Raw genomic sequence first — 20,893 nt, forward strand, 5'->3', positions numbered from 1 at the left:
CATCAAATGCGAGTAAAGGAGGATGATATTCCAAAAACTGCTTTTAGGATGCGTTATGGTCATTACGAGTTTATGGCTATGCCGTTTGGATTGACTAACGCACCAGCTGTGTTCATCGACCTTAAGAACCTAGTGTGTGGGCCATATCTTGACAAGTTTGTCATTGTTTTCATCGATGACATACTTATTTACTCAAAGAATGATCAAGAGCACGAAGAACATTTGAGAGAAGTGCTAGAAGTATTGTGGAAAGAAAAACTGTACGCTAAGTTTTCAAAGTGTGCATTTTGGTTAGAAGAAGTTCAATTCCTCGGTCACATAGTGAACAAAGAAGGTATCCAGGTGGACCCGGCAAAGATCGAAAGCGTTGAAAAGTGGGAAACCCCAAAAACTCCGAAGCATATACGTCAATTTTTAGGATTGGCTGGTTACTACAGAAGATTCATCCAAGATTTCTCCAAAATAGCAAAACCCTTGACTGCATTAACGCATAAAGGGAAGAAATTTGAATGGAAGGATGAATAAGAGAAGGCGTTTCAGTTATTGAAGAAAAAGTTAACTACGGCACCTATATTGTCATTGCCTGAAGGGAATGATGATTTTGTGATTTATTGTGACGCATCAAAGCAAGGTCTCGGTTGCGTATTAATGCAACGAATGAAGGTGATTGCTTATGCGTCTAGACAATTGAAGATTCACGAGCAAAATTATACAACTCACGATTTGGAATTGGGTGCTGTTGTTTTTGAATTAAAGACTTGGAGGCATTATTTATATGGAGTCAAAAGTATTATATATACCGACTACAAAAGTCTTCAACATATATTTAATCAGAAGCAACTGAATATGAGACAACGCAGATGGATTGAACTGTTGAATGATTATGATTTTGAGATTCGATACCATCTGGGGAAGGCGAATGTGGTAGCCGAAACTTTGAGTAGAAAGGACAGAGAACCTATACGGGTAAAAGCTATGAATATAATTATTCGTACTAACCTTACTACTCAAATAAAGGAGGTGCAACAGGGGGTTGTAAAAGAAGGAAAGTTGAAGAATGATATACCCAAAGGATCAGAGAAACATCTTAATATTCGGGAAGACGGAACCCGATATAGGGCTGATAGAATTTGGGTACCAAGGTTTGGAGATGTGAGAGAAATGGTACTTAAAGAAGCACATAAAACCAGATATTCAATACATCCCGGAGCGGGGAAGATGTATAAAGATCTCAAGAAACACTTTTGGTGGCCGGGTATGAAAGCCGATATTACTAAATATGTAGGAGAATGTTTGATGTGTTCTAAGGTCAAAGCTGAACATCAGAAACCATCAGGTCTACTACAACAACCTGAAATCCCGGAATGGAAATGGGAAAACATTACCATGGATTTCATTACTAAATTGCCAAGGACTGCAAGTGGTTATGATACTATTTGGGTAATAGTTGATCGTCTCACCAAGTCAGCACACTTCCTGCCAATGAGAGAAGATGACAAAATGGAGAAGTTAGTGCGATTGTATTTGAAGGAGGTTGTCTCCAAACATGGAATACCCGTATCTATTATCTCTGATAGGGATGGTAGATTTGTTTCAAGGTTCTGGCAGACGTTGCAACAAGTATTGGGGACTCGTCTAGACATGAGTACTGCCTATCATCCACAAACTAATGGGCAGAGCGAAAGGACGATACAAACGCTTGAAGACATGCTACGAGCATGTGTTATTGATTTCGGAAACAGTTGGGATCGACACCTACCGTTAGCAGAATTTTCCTACAACAACAGTTATCATTCTAGTATTGAGATGGCGCCGTTTGAGGCACTTTATGATAGAAAGTGCAGGTCTCCGATTTGTTGGAATGAAGTGGGGGATAGACAGATTACGGGTTCAGAGATAATACAAGAAACTACCAAGAAAATCATCCAAATTCAACAACGATTGAAAGCCGCCCAGAGTCGACAAAAGAGCTACGCGGACAGTAAAAGAAAAGATATAGAGTTTGAAATTGGAGAAATGGTCATGCTTAAGGTTTCACCTTGGAAATGCGTTGTTTGATTTGGTAAACGGGGGAAACTAAATCCAAGGTACATTGGACCATTCAAGATTATAGATCGTGTCGGACCAGTAGCTTACCAACTAGAGCTACCTCAACAACTCGTGACTGTACATAACACTTTCCACGTCTCGAATTTGAAGAAATGTTTTGCTAAAGAAGATCTCACTATTCCGTTGGACGAAATCCAAATCAATGAAAAACTTCAATTCATTGAAGAACCCGTCGAAATAATGGATCATGAGGTTAAGAGACTTAAGCAAAACAAGATACCGATTGTTAAGGTTCAATGGAATGCTCGTAGAGGACCCGAGTTCACCTGGGAGCATGAAGATCAAATAAAGAAGAAATACCCGCATCTATTTCCAGAAGATTCGTCAACACCTTCAACAGCTTAAAATTTCGGGACGAAATTTATTTAACGGGTAGGTACTGTAGTGACCCGAACTTTTCCATGTTTATATATATTAATTGAGATTGATATTTACATGACTAAATGTTTCCAACGTGTTAAGCAATCAAACTTGTTAAGACTTGATTAAATGAAATAAGTTTCATATAGACAATTGATCACCCAAGTTGACCGGCGATTCACGAACGTTACAAAATTGTAAAAACTACATGTTGTGGTATGTATAGACATATATATATGGTTGACATAAGATTATGATGAGTAAGTATCTTACTAAGTATATTAACAATGTGTGATATACATAAGAAATGAGATTACTAAGTTAAGAAACTCGAAATGATATATAACGATTATCGTTATGATAACGTCTACTAAATACATATGTATCATATTAAGATATTGATACACTATATTTAACATGATAAAATGATATTTAAATATATCATTAAGTGTGTTAACAATGAACTAATTATGTAAAAACAAGACTACTAACTCAAGAATTACGAAACGAGACTTATATGTAACGATTATCGTTATAACGATATTTTAATGTATATATCATATTAAGAGATATTCATACATCATAATATCATGATAATATAATAATTTAACATCTCATTTGATATAATAAACATTGGGTTAACAACATTAATTGAGATCGTTAACTTAAAGGTTTCAAAAAATCACTTACATGTAACGACTAACGAAGACTTAACGACTCCATTAGAATGTATATACATGTTGTGTTTTGATATGTATTCTTACACTTTTGAAAGACTTCAAGACACATACCAAAGTACTTATACTTAACAAAAATGTTTACAATTACATCCTCGTTCAGTTTCATCAACAATTCTACTCGTATGCACCCGTATTCGTACTCGTACAATACACAGCTTTTAGATGTATGTACTATTGGTATATACACTCCAATGATCAGCTCTTAGCAGCTCATGTGACTCACCTAACACATGTGAGAACCATCATTTGGCAACTAGCATGAAATATCTCATAAAATTACAAAAATATTAGTAATCATTCATGACTTATTTACATGAAAACAAAATTACATATCCTTTATATCTAATCCATATACCAACGACCAAAAACACCTACAAACACTTTAATTCTTCAATTTTATTCATTTAATTGATCTCTCTCAAGTTCCATCTTCATGTTCTAAGTGTTCTTCATAAATTCCATAAGTATAGTTTCATAAAAATCAAGAATACTTCCAAGTTTGCAAGTCTACTTCCAAGCTTTCTAATCCATTCCAAGTAATCATCTAAGATCAAGGAACCTTTGTTATTTACAGTAGGTTATCTTTCTAATTCAAGGTAATATTCATATTCAAACTTTTATTCAATTTCTACAACTATACCAATCTTATTTCGAGCGAAAATCTTACTTGAACTGTTTTCGTGTCATGATTCTGTTTCAAGAACTTTCAAGCCATCCAAGGATCCTTTGAAGCTAGATCCATTTTTCTCATTTCCAGTAGTTTTATCCAGAAAACTTGAGGTAGTAATGATGTTCATAACATCATTCGATTCATACATATAAAGCTATCTTATTCGAAGGTTTAAACTTGTAATCACTAGAACATAGTTTAGTTAATTCTAAACTTGTTCGCAAACAAAAGTTAATCCTTCTAACTTGACTTTTAAAATCAACTAAACACATGTTATATATCTATATGATATGCTAACTTAATGATTTAAAACCTGGAAACACAATGAACACCATAAAATCGGATATACGCTATCATAGTGAAACCGGGGGCTGTTTTGGTTTGGATAATTAAAAACTATGATAAACTTTGATTTAAAAGTTGTTCTTCTAGGAAAATTATTTTTCATATGAACATGAAACTATATCCAAAAATCTTGGTTAAACTCAAAGTGAAAGTATGTTTTTCAAAATGGTCATCAAGATGTCGTTCTTTCGACGGAAATGACTACCTCTTTAGTAATTGACATGTAACTTAAAGTTCCGACTATAAACCTATACTTTTTCTGTTTGGATTCTTAAATTAGAATTAAATATGAAACCATAGCAATTTGATTCACTCAAAACGGATTTAAAATAAAGAAGTTATGGGTAAAACAAGATTGGATATTTTTGATCTTTTTAGCTACGGGAAATGTTTAACAAATCATATCCTAGCTAACTTATATTGTATTATACATGTATTCTAATATATTATGTAATCTTGGATACCATAGACACGTATGCAAATGTTTTGACATATCATATCGACCCATGTATATATATTATTTGGAACAACCATAGACACTCTATATGCAGTAATGTTGGAGTTAGCTATACAGGGTTGAGGTTGATTCCAAAAATATATATACTTTGAGTTGTGATCTAGCCTAAGACGTGTATACACTGGGTCGTGGATTGATTCAAGATAATATATATCGATTTATTTCTGTACATCTAACTGTGGACAACTAGTTGTAGGTTACTAACGAGGACAGCTGACTTAATACACTCAAATCTTTAAAACATAATAAAAATGGTTGTAATTATATTTTGATCATACTTTGATATATATGTACATATTTGTATAGGTTCGTGAATCGATCCGTGGCCAAGTCTTATTTCCAAGGAAGGAAATATCTGTGAAAGTGAGTTATAGTCCCACTTTTAAAATCTAATATTTTTGGGATGAGAATACATGCAGGTTTTATAAATGATTTACAAAATAGACACAAGTACGTGTAACTACATTCTATGGTTGAATTATCGAAATCGAATATGCCCCTTTTTATTAAGTCTGGTAAACTAAGAATTAGGGAACAAACACCCTAATTTAAGCGAATCCTAAAGATAGATCTATTGGGCCTAACAAACCCCATCCAAAGTACCTGATGCTTTAGTACTTCGAAATTTATATCATACCCGAAGGGTTTCTCGGAATGATGGGGATATTCTTATATATGCATCTTGTTAATGTCGGTTACCAGGTGTTCACCATATGAATGATTTTTATCTCTATGTATGGGATGTGTATTGAAATATGAAATCTTGTGGTCTATTGTTACGATTTGATATATATAGGTTAAACCTATAACTCACCAACATTTTTGTTGACGTTTAAAGCATGTTTATTCTCAGGTGAATACTAAGAGCTTCCGCTGTTGCATACTAAAATAAGGACAAGATTTGGAGTCCTTGTTTGTATGATATTGTGTAAATACTGCATTCAAGAAACATATGTCGATGTAATATATTTCTATTGTAAACTATTATGTAATGGTCGTGTGTAAACTGTATATTTTAGATTATCATTATTTGATAATCTACGTAATATTTTTTAAAACCTTTATTGATAAAATAAAGGTTATGGTTGTTTTAAAAATGAATGCAGTCTTTGAAAAACGTCTCATATAGAGGTCAAAACCTCGCAATGAAATCAATTAATATGGAACGTTTATAATCAATATGAACGGGATATTTCATATGATAACATATAAAAAAGGTGGGAGAATTTTGATAGCGGTCCAACACGCTAAAATGTGGGCGAAATTCATAAAAATTCCATGTTATTTACACAGACATAAATGGTTTTGATCATGTATGACAGATATCAAAATCCTAAACAATATTACTATTTGTTGACAGTCAACTGCAATTGGGTTAATCAAGTCCAACAAAACAGACCCAATGGTGACCTAGTTGATGACCCATTTGGACTGCTGACCCAGTAAGCTGCAGGTTGGAGAAGTCCTTTTCTTTAGATGTAGTGGCTGTAAGTAAACATGAAGGAAATCTTGATCATAACTCCTTCGGCTATATAATTTTAGTTCAATTATTTGTTTTCTATTCAAGCAAAATGGTAGCAGTACGTGTTTTTTTTTTTAATATTAGCTTTCAACAAATTGTATCCCAGTTTTGGGTGAAATTTTTTTCTTTTGAAACTCTATGTTATTTATTGCCTACTGTCATACTTATACTAATCAGTGGTTATACACCAACATTAATTAGTTCCTAAAACAGAAACGAATCATCCGTTTGAAATAGTTTAAACTTGAGATAATGTTAAAAAATCTAATATCACCATCCTTGCATATATAGTTAGATTTCCATGTCATATGGAACATGGAAGATATATAATAATCAATTTCTTGGTACAATATTAAATCAAATTTCACCTTATGAAGACCGTGTGTTGGTGTTGAAAAATCCAGACTTACACGTACAATCATCATATCATGTAACCACTCAACATCGTCAGTAGAACTGTTGATAACAGCATTATTGATCCATGAATAGCGAATTCACATGATATTTCTCATGTTGGTCCACAATCAACAACCTAGAACGTTTATATAAGATCAATTGAACAGAATAACAAATAAGTTATAAAGTAAGGAATCAATTGAACTTTATCAATTAAATTGACACAAAGAATGAAATAATAGAGAAGATAATTGTTATTGAAATTGGCGCATTGGAATGAATTACATGTTCCCTATTTATAGATTTGAGAAACACGCTTCTCAAATCTTATCAATTCTATTCTAAAACAAACGTAGCTAAATAAAAGGAAACAAGATAATATCGTATCTCTTCAAAGATCTTCTCCTAGAAATCAGAGATACTCATTTAGATGAAATCTCTTCATTCTTATCTTTAATTGTTTCACACGTATTTGATTTGATCTTTATCTCTATTCAGCAGAAATAGAATTTGTATTTCTTGTTGAGCAGAGTCTATGTTCTTCAATCTTCCAGACTTCAAATATTACAGACTCTAAATATATAGACTCAAATAATACAGACTCAAGATACTTTTCAGCTAAGACTTATTTGACTCATCAGATTTACAAAATTCCTAACAATCTTCCCCTATCTGATGATGTCAAAACACATAAACAAAAATATAAGTTTAACTAATCTGTGAATACATAAACAAACTTACAGATTCAATTACTTAGAACCATACAGTTTTTCTTTTCTTTCCTCCATCCTTCCTTTGACTTGAAGAGTTAGTTGTTGCTCTTTTCTTCTGAAGTTTTACATACTCATCCTTGATAACATCAATCATGAACCTCAGACTTGAATTGATTTCAATCTCAGTCAAGTTTTTAAACAAAAAGTCCACCAATTTTCTTTTGAATGGTAAAATCTGTTCAGATTCACACTTCTTAAGAAGTGAAATCAGATAGCTTAGCTGTGTATCCTTGAACTTATCAACTCTCATAAAACATTCAGTATTCCTTCTATCTTTATACACTAAGCCTTCTAGATCATGGGTGGGATAACGATTTTCATGTATTTTCAATTGTCGAGAAGCATAAGCTATAACTTTCCCTTTTTGCATTAGCACACATCCCAAACCTTTCTTAGAAGCATCACAATAAACCGTCATGTTCTCATTTCCTTCCGGTAAAACTTGTATAGGAGCTTGAACAAGTTTCTCTTTGAGGTGTTGAAATGCTTGTTCTTGCTTTTCTTCCCATTTCCATTGCACATTCTTACGGGTTAACTTTGTGAGTGGGGTGGCAATTCTAGAAAAATCTTGTATGAATCATCGATAATACCCCGCTAAGCCTAGAAAACTTCTAACTTCAGTGGGATTCATAGGCAGTTCCCATCTCATTATTGCTTCAATCTTCGACGGATCAACACAAATACCCTTCTTATTAATGACATGTTGTAACGACCCGGCTTTTTTGACTTGCTTTTGAACTTTGTGCTTTCACGAAACTGCGTATATGTGCGTACTGAGCTAGTTTATGCTCTGGGATCTTATTTAATGATTAATTACTTTCATTAATATCTTACAACGTGCTATTAAGTGTGTAATCACTTAACTTGATCCCCGAAAGTTTTTACGACCGTTGGTGTCACTTGACATTTGAAACGAGCTATGTACTTGGTACACGTTTAACTTTGGTCATAATCGGAATATTAAGACTATGTAATACTAATTGTTATTTTATAATAACAATTACTTGTGTTTTTGATGCTTAATTACGCTTAGTAATTTACTTATGCTTACTAGTTATTCTTGTTGAACTTTATACCTTGTTGGACTTTAGCCCACCATACACTAGCTAGTGAACTATTTAATTAACCAAATTTAATTAAGTTAATGACCCATATTAATGAAAGACAAATGCCCATTTATTAGAGGGAACATACTAGCATTTTTGTTAAGCATTATCTTTAATGTTGCATGGGATCATAACATAAGCACCAACTTTAGACAACCATTAACCAAAAAGCAAAAAGTGTCCCCCTTTGTCACACCCCCAAATAGGGCCTGAGGTATTTGTGACTAATATATCAATTCAAGCAATCGTATAATGAGAACGACTCTATATGAGGCGTTTTATTACATTTATTGAGTTTTACAGAGAAAGATAAATAGATTACATTGTATTTAATGAACAACGCATTAAATGTCTTTAATTGATATGATATGTAATGAAGACTCCAAGCATAGCAAGCAATCATCATCGAATTAGCAAATGCAAGTCTTTCAAATTATCCATGAATGACTCGTTGAAATGTTGCTTTCAATTAGCAAATACATAGCGGAAGCAATATTTAAGTACCTGAGAATAATCATGCTTAAAAAGTCAACACGAGGTTGAGTGAGTTCATAGGTTTTTCATAAATCAATAGTTCAGTATAGCATTCGACCACAAGATTTCAGTTTGAGTTCATAGTTGATTAACATCCCAAAATTTTAAGATAATATTTTATGAGAATTTATTAATGATTCGTTATGTTTAAGTATTTAACTAGCAAAATAATATAGACAATTCAAGAATTTTAGTTAAATATTGGAAAGGGACTAATCATGCAAAGTATGAAATGAGGTGGTTAGTTAGTGTGAAGGACTACCTAAAGTATGAAATGGTGGGGAGGGACTTAAGTTGTCTATTGCTAATAGTTATAGTGTAAGTATGTGATTGAGAGCTTGAAGCTCATTTTAGAGTTGTCTGAGATTTCAAGAGAGCAAAAAGAAGAACGGGTTTTGCAATTGAAAATCAAGAACTTCCAATTCTAGTGATTCCCTACATACAAGCTTAGAATTAAGAAATTAAAGGTGTGATAATCTTAGTGGAAGCAATAAAAATTAGTATTATCATCATTTTCTTCTACTTCAATTAGAAGTCTTAAGAAGAACTTTGAGGTAAGCATTATATGTTTGAAATTAGTGAATGTTTGTGTTTAGATGATGTCTTACTACCATTCATGAAGTCTAAATGTGTTATGGCCTAGTCAAATTTGGATTTGAGTTTAGTGGGTTTATAAAAGTTGATTTTTGAAAGATAAGTAAATGGAGTTTTGATTTAAATCAAGTTTGTGCTTAAATGCTAGCATAAAATGAAAGTATATAATGTTATGGTGTGTGTTTATGTATGAATTTGTTAAAAGAACAAGTGTGATGGAAATGATGACGAGTCTAATGTTGTTAATGGTTAAAATTATTTAGTGCACATAAGGTGTTTGATGAAATGCCTCAATGAAAGTAAATATGTAATTTTGATGAAATTGCGTGAAAAGAATTATTTTGAGATAATGAAATTGTTAGTTAGTGTTTGTTGCTAAGAAGTAAAAGTCAAAAAGGTGTTTTCAAGAAATGTCAATGTTTAAGGTTCACCTCTAAATTTAGAAGGAGGTTGATGATTTGAGAATACGTCTTAATTGAACTTGAGAAATTGTATATTGAAAAAGTTGTAAGTATGGCACTATTTGTTGAAATGGAAATGTAAAACTAAGTTTAATGAAATTTAAGAATGTTGAATATTGTAAATGTTCATGTGAAGTGATAAAAGTGGGTTAGGCAAGATTAAACCTCAAGTGTTAAATGAATGAAAGTGAAAGTTCATGCTTATAAGGTTAATTTGTTTGAATGCTTTATGTTAGCTCAATTATATAAATAATGAGATTAGCTCTTATATAGGTGCTAGTCAAAGCAACGGAACTTCAACCAATCAAGGGAATGCTCTAAATCAAGGTAAGTTATATGGGGGTAATATGGGCTAGTCAAGGGTGATCATGGAATCCATGATCACATGCTATGTAAAAAAAAAAAGATGTTTATGAATTATTCTATGTTTTTGAGTTTAACTATGAAGGTGTACTTATGGTTGTATTTGAATATGAGATATGATTATAAGGGTGACTTAATGCTCCCAGATTGCATCCGTGCAAGAGGGTGTCGATTAAGTTTGTGACAACCCGGAAAATTCCAACCAAATTTAAACTTTATCTTTATATTATTTCGACAAGATAAGCAAAGTTTGTTAAGTTAAATCTCAAGAGTTTTAAATTGTGTTCATACATTCATTATAACCTCGACCAAATTCCGACGATTCACGAACCGTTATATATAAATAAATATGTATATATATGTATATATATATTATAACTTGAGAATATTAATAAAGTATTAAACGTATAATACTTTACATGAATGTATTTGTTTCCAATATGTTTATCGATGGAATTAGAAGATAATATTAAATGATTGATTTATCAGATACATTGTGATATGATTACTGGTCTATGTTATGAGGTCCACTTTGATTTAAGAAATCTATTCTTTTTGACAGCATTCGGAAAATGGTAAAGTGATTTATAAGTAAGAACGTGAAGTGTAAATAACTTAGATGTTGGATATCGACAAGTTAAGTAACTCGACATTTTTCATTAAGATGATTTCATACGTTTATTTAACCTTTGAACTTTATCGCATGCTTCACTAATAGACTGTAATTTAAAAACTTGAAACCTATTATGAATATATATGATTCTACTTTTCTAAACCGTTTTATGATATAACGATTTCCATTATTTTAACCTTTAAACAAAATGATTCTTAAATATATTTAGTTTTGGAAAACAAAATTATCATATTTATTTGATTTAGTTTCAAACGTACAAAAACGTTTTCAGTTTAAAAAGAACTTTATTATTAAAACGTATATTACTTTTATAAATATCTAGAACCACTTTTGACAACTCATTACTTAACCAGTATGATAAAGATAACGATATTTATATTTTATTTTATTAAATATATATATATATATTTAAATTAATATTATATATATTTATACGCATATTATACGTACATAGTTTTCTACTTTTACTATACTTAAACTTTACCTTTACTTTATTTTTACTTTACTTTAACTTAACAATTCCCTTTAATAATTCATACTTTAATAATTCACTTTAATAATTCATACTTTAATAATTCACTTTAATAATTCATATTTTAATAATTCACTTTAATAATTCATACTTTAATAATTCACTTTAATAATTCAAAAGTCTATTATAAATAGAATTCAATAGGTTTCATTATTTCATAGAAACTTGAAATTTTTTTTCTCTAAACTCTCTCAATCGATTTACATATATATATTTACTCCGTATTATTTCAAGATATTATCAGTATACATAAAATATTACGACGGAGTGCTGTCCGAGTGATTTCGAAATTGTTTTTCGAGCGGGATAGAGCTAAGGAAATTATAGGGTATAGCTATGGAGGTTATGTGTATGGTTCGGGAGTTTTGCTCGTGAGTCAAACTAGTGTTTATCATCTCCGTTGCGTCTATGTACTTTTCTTGCAATATTGAATATCAATATTGATACGTGAGCACTCATAACTTAATTTTTATATATCATCAGTGTACCTATGGCTAGTGCTCGAGCATATAGGATTATGCATGTTTGTACTTTTGATATTGCCTTTAGTTAGGTTATGTTGAATCCTGAATTAGTTATTTGTGCGGTTGGGATAAGATATAAGATATGCATATCGTTGGAAAGCTAGCGAAAAATTAAGAACTTTCCCTTTAGATATCGAATGGTTTCGATGAACGGATTTGAAGTTATGGTCAATCGAATTTTTGTATTGTTATTAAAAATGATTATTATTATCGTCGTTATTATCATCATTCTAGTTTTATCTTATTATTATTATTATTATTATTATTATTATTATTATTATTATTATTATTATTATTATTATTATTATTATTATTATTATTATTATTATTATTATTATCTTTATCAATAAAAGGATTTATCATTAAAAATTGTTATTTTTATTATTATTAGTATCGTTATTATAGTTAAAGTTATAATTAGTATTATTATTATTATTATTATTATTATCTGGTTATTATTATTATTATTATTATTATTATTGTTATTATTATTATTATTATTATTATTATTATTATTATTATTATTATTATTATTATTATTATTATTATCATTATCATTATTATCATATGTATCATTATTTAAAAATGGTTATTGTTATTGTTATCATTATTATTATATTATCATTAAAATAATTATTAGTATTATCGTTAGTAATTTCATAATAATTATCATTATTAGTATTATTTTAATTAAAACTAATATTAGTAACACCTAATTATTTTAATTACTATTATTATGAAAACAATATAAAAGACGATTAAAAGCTATTAAACGAAACGATTAGGAAATAATGAGTAAGAGTATCATGATGAAATTAAAATATTATAAGATATTGATTTAGATAAAATTATTGTTCTTATTATTTTTATTATTACTATTATTATTAAACGTATCGTTAGTATTAAAACTATCATTTTTAACAAAAATTATCATTTTAATAGAAATATCATTGTTACTATAAAATATCATTATTATTATAATTTTAAATAAAATTGCTATTTTAAAGATAATATTAAAAAGTATCGTAAATATTAAAGTTATCATAATTAGAATCATCGTTTTATCATAATGTCATCTTAGTAATTATAAATATTGATATTTTTATAATAATAATTATTATGACAAAATAATACAACTTTTACTTTCTATTATTATAGATATTATTTTATCAAATAAATATGTAACGCAAACATATTTTACTACGTGTAATAAATTACTTTAATAATACCTATCATATTATCTTTATGATATTAAATAAACTCTATAAGTTTTATTACTTAATATATATAAAAGTATATTTTATTATATAAATTTTAATATAAAATGTTATTTACTAATACATGAATTATATTATTTACTCTAATAAATCTTCTAAAAATATTTTAAAAATATAAAACGACGATATTTATACTATATATTAATCATGTATAGATTTTTGGAAATTATTTTGAGTCAAATTGACTTTTGTTGACTTTTGCATGCTAGTCTCGAGCATTAGGATTGTGGTACACTATGACCTGACCTAAATTGCTGTACAGATATTGACTAACATATAAATATATATAAATAATATAGGTTCGTGAATCTGAGGCCAACCTTGCACTTGTTCAATGACGTTATATGTATTTTTACTACGAAATACAGTATGGTGAGTTTCATTTGCCTTTTTACCCTTTATATTTTTGGGCTGAGAATACATGCGCAATTTTTATAAATGTTTTACGAAATAGACACAAGTAATTGAAACTACATTATATGGGTGAATGATCGAAGCCGAATATGCCCCTTTTGCTTGGTAACCTAAGAATTAGTAAACCGATCTACTAATTGACGCGAATCCTAAAGATAGATCTATTGGGCCTAACGAACCCCATCCAAAGTACCGGATGCTTTAGTACTTCGATGTTGTTTTTATCATATCCGAAGAATTTCCCGGAATGATATTCTTATATGCATCTAGTTAATGTCAGTTACCAGGTGTTCACCATATGAATGATATTTTTGTCTCTATGCATTGGAAGTATATTTATGATAACTGGAAATGAAATTCTTGTGGTCTATTAAAACAATGGAAATAAATGATTATGATAAACTAATGAACTCACCAACCTTTTGGTTGACAACTTTAAAGCATGTTTATTCTCAGGTATTAAAGAAATCTTCCGCTGTGCATTTGCTCATTTTAAAGATATTACTTGGAGTCTTTCATGGCATATTTTGAAGAACGTTGCATTTTATTGTCATTGAGTTCATCAAAGATTATTATTAAGTCAATTTATAGTTGGGTAGTAGATGTTTTGAAAAGGTATGCATGCCTGTCAATTTTCGATGTAAAGAAAGTTTGTCTTTTTAAAACGAATGCAATGTTTGTAAAATGTATCATATAGAGGTCAAATACCTCACGATGTAATCAACTATTGTGAATCGTTTATAATGTATATGAATGGGTCCTTTCAGTTGGTATCAGAGCGGTGGTCTTAGCGAACCAGGTCTGCATTAGTGTGTCTAACTGATAAGTCGTTAGGATGCATTAGTGAGTCTGGACTTCGACCGTGTCTGCATGTCAAAGGTTTTGCTTATCATTTCTAGTCGAAAATCATCTGCTTATCATCCTTAGGAAATTACCTGCTTATCATTATTAGTCTAGACACGTCTTGCTACATTAATTGCATGAGTAGTGTATAGACAAAATTCATATCTTAGCGTATCTGCTAAATCATATCTTATCGTATCTGTTACTTTAAACTTTGTCTGACATATCCTGCAAATTTCTCCGTAATCTACGAAGTCTTTTTAACTATATATATAGATATCCTATGTAAATGGAATATCACCCGATAGCCGGAAAATCATCTTATATCGAAAAATCCTGTATCCAATCGTACGAAATGGAATTTGTCATCAGTTCAAGTCACTCAGAGAAATGGAATCTCACTCAAGCTCCGAAAGCAGTGTGACCAGAATGGATCAACCAATCAGTCATCACTTATTCTGGATGAATTGGGGATGAGTTTGTAGCCTCCTCAATCATTGGAGATAAAAAGAAGGCGATCCTTTCCATCCACCACATTGCCCTCTTGGCGAAGAACCTGAAGCACTTACCGGCGAACCTGTCCGAAACACCATTTTCTCTCTCATTTCCAGAGTATCTCGTCACGATTATATACTACATCAAATTCTAGATTTTATTTATCCGCTCATCCGAACCGACAATCACCCCGGTATAATAGAAGAAGTCAATGAGCTTCGTGCTCGGGTAGTGGCTTTGGAGAATATGGTGCAGAGATTATAAACACCAGCAGCAGCACCAACAGCATAACCAGTACCACCATCATCAACGCCAACAGTACCATTACCACCTCCAACCACAACCGCATCGTAAACCAACACTTCACAATCTGTCCCATGAGCATCAACGTCATACGCACCAAAAATACCAAGGAGTACCAACAACAATAACTGACGAAGTATTAATTCATAACATCATTGGAGAAACATTCCGCGGAGATTATGTAATCTCTAAAGTCTTAGAGATTATATAATCTAGCCCTAACCATAAATCGGTTAAGCGAACCCAAATGATAGAAGGAAGAGTAGAAACCCTAAAAAAATGGTGTATGATTAACAAGCTAAACTTGTTTTACCAACAGCAACAACAGTACCATCAGCGTCACCAGCATCGTCAGTACAGTTGAAGCGACCCGTCCTAATCCATCAGGACGAAGTCCATATCGATTATAAACGATTCACAACAGTTGATTACATCGCGAGGTATTTGACCTCTATATGATACATTTTACAAACATTGCATTCGTTTTTGAAAAGACAATCTTTGATTACATCGAAAGTTGACAACATGCATACCATTTCGTAATATATCTTACTATAATAGACTTAATAATAATCTTGATGAACTCAACGACTCGAATGCAACGTCTTTTGAAATGTGTCATGAATGACTCCAAGTAATATCACTAAGATGAGCAAATGCACAGCGGAAGATTTCTTTCGTACCTGAGAATAAACATGCTTTAAAGTGTCAACCAAAAGGTTGGTGAGTTCATTAGTTTAACATAAATAATCATTTCATAATTTTAATAGACCACAAGATTTCATACTTTCATTTCTCATAATCATACGTCCCATGCAAAGAGACAAAAATATCATTCATATGAATTGAACACCTGGTAACCGACATTCACAATATGCATATAAGAATATCCCCATTATTCCGGGATCCTCCTTCGGACATGATATAAATTTCGAAGTACTAAAGCATCCGGTACTTTGGATGGGGCTTGTTGGGCCCGATAGATCTATCTTTAGGATTCGCGTCAATTAGTGTGTCTGTTCCATAATTCTTAGATTACCAGACTAAAAAGGGGCATATTCGGTTTAATAATTCAACCATAGAATGTAGTTTCGATTACTTGTGTCTATTTCGTAAAACAATTATAAAAATTGCGCATGTATTCTCAGCCCAAAAATATAAAGGGTAAAAAGGCAAATGAAAACTCACCATACTGTATTTCGTAGTAAAAATACATATAACATCATTGAACAAGTGTAAGGTTGGCCTCGGATTCACGAACCTATATTAATTATATATATTTATATGTCGGTCAACATTTGTCTAACAATTTAAGTCACATCATAGTGTACCACAATCCTAATGCTCGAGACTAATATGCAAAAGTCAACAAAAGTCAATTTAACTAAAAATGATTTATAAAATTTATACATGATTATTATATAGTTTAAAATATCATCGTTTTATATTTTTAAATATTTTTAAAATATTTCTTAGAGTAAATAATATAATAAAATTTTATATTAAAATTTATATAATAATTTATAGTTTTATATATATTAAGTAATAAAATTTATAGGGTTTATTTAATAAAGATATTATGATTAGTATTATTAATGTAATTTTATTACACGTAGTAAAATGTGTTTGTATCATATTTATTTGATAAAATAATATCTATAATAATAGTAAGTAAAAGTTGTATTATTTTGTATTAATAATTATTATTATTCTATAATAATAACAATATTTATATTTACGAAAATGATGTTATAACAATGTGATAATTATTATTAATAATGAAATTTTATATTAACAATGATATTCTTATTAAAATAATAACTTTTGTAAAGATGATATTTTTAATATTAAATATAATACTTTTAATAATAATAGTAATGATAAAAATAATAAGAACGATAATTTTATCTAAGTCATTATCTTACAGTATTTAAATTTCATCATGATACTCATACTCATTATTTCCTAATCAATTTGTTAATAGCTTTTAAATCGTCTTTTATATCGCGTTCTTTTTAATGATAATAATAGTAATAATAATAATTAAGTGTTACTAATATTATAATAATACTAATAATAATAAATGTTATGATAATGATAATACTAATAACTATAATAATAATAATAATAATCCTAATTATAATTTTAATGATAATAACGATAGTAATAATAATAAAAATAACAAGTTTTACTGATAATACTTTTTATTGATAATGATAATAATAATAATAATAATAATAATAATAATAATAGTAATAATAATAATGAGAATAAATAATAATAATAATAATAATAATTAAATAAAAACTAGAACGACGATAAAAGCGACGATAATAATAATCATTTTTAATAATAATACAAAAATTCAATTGACAATAACTTCTAATCCGTTCATCGAATCCATTCGATATCTAAATGAAAAGTTTATAGTTTTTCGCTAGCTTTCCAAGGACATGCATATCTTATACCTTATCTCAACCGTAGGTGTAACTAATTCAGGATTCAACATAACCTATCTAAGGGCAATATAAAAAGTACAAGCATGCATAATCCTATTTTCTCGAGCACTAGTCAGGGATACACTATTAATATGTAAAAATTAATTTACGAGTACTCATGTATCAATATTGAGATTCAATATTGCAGGAAAGGTACGTGAACGCAACGGAGATGATAAACACTAGTTTGACCTCACGAACTATACCTTGATTCATACCCATAACCTCCATAGCTATAACCCATAATTTCCTTAACTTTATCCCACTCATAAAACCCATGTTGCAATAGCTCGCGCGTACCCCTTGTCGTAATATTTTATGTATAATACTAGTATTATCACTCCTAATTATACTAATACTAATAATAATAAGATTAATATTAATAATAATTATAATAATTATATATATATATATATATATATATATATATATGTATATATATATATATATATATATATATATATATATATATATATATATATATATATATATATATATATATATATATATATAATTTAGAGTGCAGAGAGATGAGAGCTTGAATTGTGAATTCATCGAACTAAAAATCGATCGATTTAAAGAGTTGAACTTCACCTACCCCTCATACCTAAATCCAGCACACAATGTCACAAGTTAAGATGTCGACACTTTTGTGTAGTAATTATATATATATATATTATTTAATATATAATATGTTTAATCTTTAGAATTAATTAAATATTATATTATATTTACGTGCGTAGTAAAAATAGAATTTTTGCTCAAATGACTCGTACGTTGTCACTCGACTCTTGTACCACTTTCGGTTTTTCGAGCGCACTTCCGTACGTTTAGAAAAACTAGCCTTTTACGTTACGTGACGTGTACCCTTATTAATAATTTGACTTACTTATTAATAAATTATCTTATAAAAATATAACTTATAAAATTGAGCGTTGTGATCATTTACTTCTATAAATCAGTGACTCGTTGTTTATCAAAATATATTATTTTAAATCTGGACGTTTTATGACTAAATTAAAATATATATATTTTTTATTTAGAATTGTAAATTTTGTACATAATATATGTTTGAAATATTTATCTAATGATACAATATTTAGTCTTTCGAAATCAATTATTTTTCAAAGTTTGTTTTAAAATTGTTCAGAAAAAATATTATAACTCGTAGCGTTTTCATTTAAAAACTTAATTAAATACAATTCATTTATATATTAACTTTTTAAATATCAATCACATCACTAAGCGAATGTTACTATCGTGTACTAAACTAATTTAAAAACATATATATTTAATGAACACGTTCTTAAATACACGTTGCACGTTATTTATATATCTAATAACCAATATTCTAACTTACGTTATTTAAACAAAGGCGTTTTAATAAACGAGTCCTATTATATCGAAAAACGTTTTCGCACGTTTGGAAAAAGATCAATCAAGTATTATGAACTTTAATTCTCCACTAACTTTTGTCTAACTCTCGATAAGTGATACTTTGTTCTCATTTGAAAATCACTTTATCAATTATTCCGAATACCATTAAAAGTAAGGGTTTCCTAATTCAAAGTGGATCTCAAAGCAGAGACTCGTAATCATAATTCAATGTATCTGATAATTCAATCATATGATATTATCTTTTAATTCTGTCAGTAACTATATTGAACAAATATCGAAACAAACACGTTTATGTAAAGTATTATGTATCTAATACTTTGGTAAGGTTTTTACTTAATAAGTATATATTATATACACATATCAGTATACACATAAATGTTCGTGAATCGTCAGACATGGTCAAAGGGTAATTGATTACATGAATTATAGATTTCAAAACTTTCGAGACTCAACATTACAGATTTTGCTTATCGTTTCGGAAACATATAAAGATTAAAGTTTAAATTTGATCGGAAATTTCCGGGTCATCACAGTACCTACCCGTTAAAGAAATTTCGTCCCAAAATTTGATCGTGGTCGTCATGGCTAACTATAAAAAATGTTTTCAAGACGAATATGAGGTGATAATGGAGTTTTATCATCATTGAGTAATATAGATAAAACAATTTGATTACGCGAAGAGTATAAGTGAAGCTATCGCAAAAGAGTGAAATGGGTAAATGTATATTCATTTTAACCGATGACGTAGTTATGATTGATTTTCCGGAATTCATGGGATTTAATGAAAATCTTCGTAATAAAATTTGGTTCTTTGGTGATTAAGGAAATTAGGATCTTCTTTAATTTAATGCGATAATCTGTTTCGATTTCTCTGTCGGATTTTTCACTATAAATCCACCCCCTTCATTTTTCTTATTTCCCACACCTTCTATTCTTTCTTCTCAATTCATACCTTATAGTATTTGTTAATATGCTCCATCCAGTTCTGGTTCTCGATATACTCCTAACCTTTATATCTGTCATTTTTCTTTTCCATCTACCACCGGAAGAATCTATTCACTTCTACTATACTCTGGGTTTTATAGTGTTCTTAGTTCTCCCGTGTCTTTATATTGCTATATGCATCGATATATACGGTTTATAATTTCTGGGTGGTTGTTGGGTTTTATATCTTTTCTTATATTTCGATGTCCCTGCTTCTGTCTCCCAAAATCATTGTCATCCACAGTTAATGCTCTCTCCTATTTGCTGTGATTTATACCCCAATTTCTATTTCAGAGTTTTGTCCTTTCGTTTCTTCTTCTTGTGATTAAGCACCGCTTGTAATGGTCCAGAACTCGTAGATACGGATTTCAGAATGAACACAGTAAATGTTCTAAGAAGGAAATCGAAGTGGTGCGATTTTGATTTGTTAAATTACCAAAATGTCTGAAAAGGTAGAACTATCAATAAGATATGTTCTTAATATGTTTAGAGATGGGGCAG

The sequence above is a fragment of the Rutidosis leptorrhynchoides genome, chromosome 5 (assembly GCF_046630445.1).
Source record: "Rutidosis leptorrhynchoides isolate AG116_Rl617_1_P2 chromosome 5, CSIRO_AGI_Rlap_v1, whole genome shotgun sequence".
Classification (NCBI taxonomy): domain Eukaryota; kingdom Viridiplantae; phylum Streptophyta; class Magnoliopsida; order Asterales; family Asteraceae; genus Rutidosis; species Rutidosis leptorrhynchoides.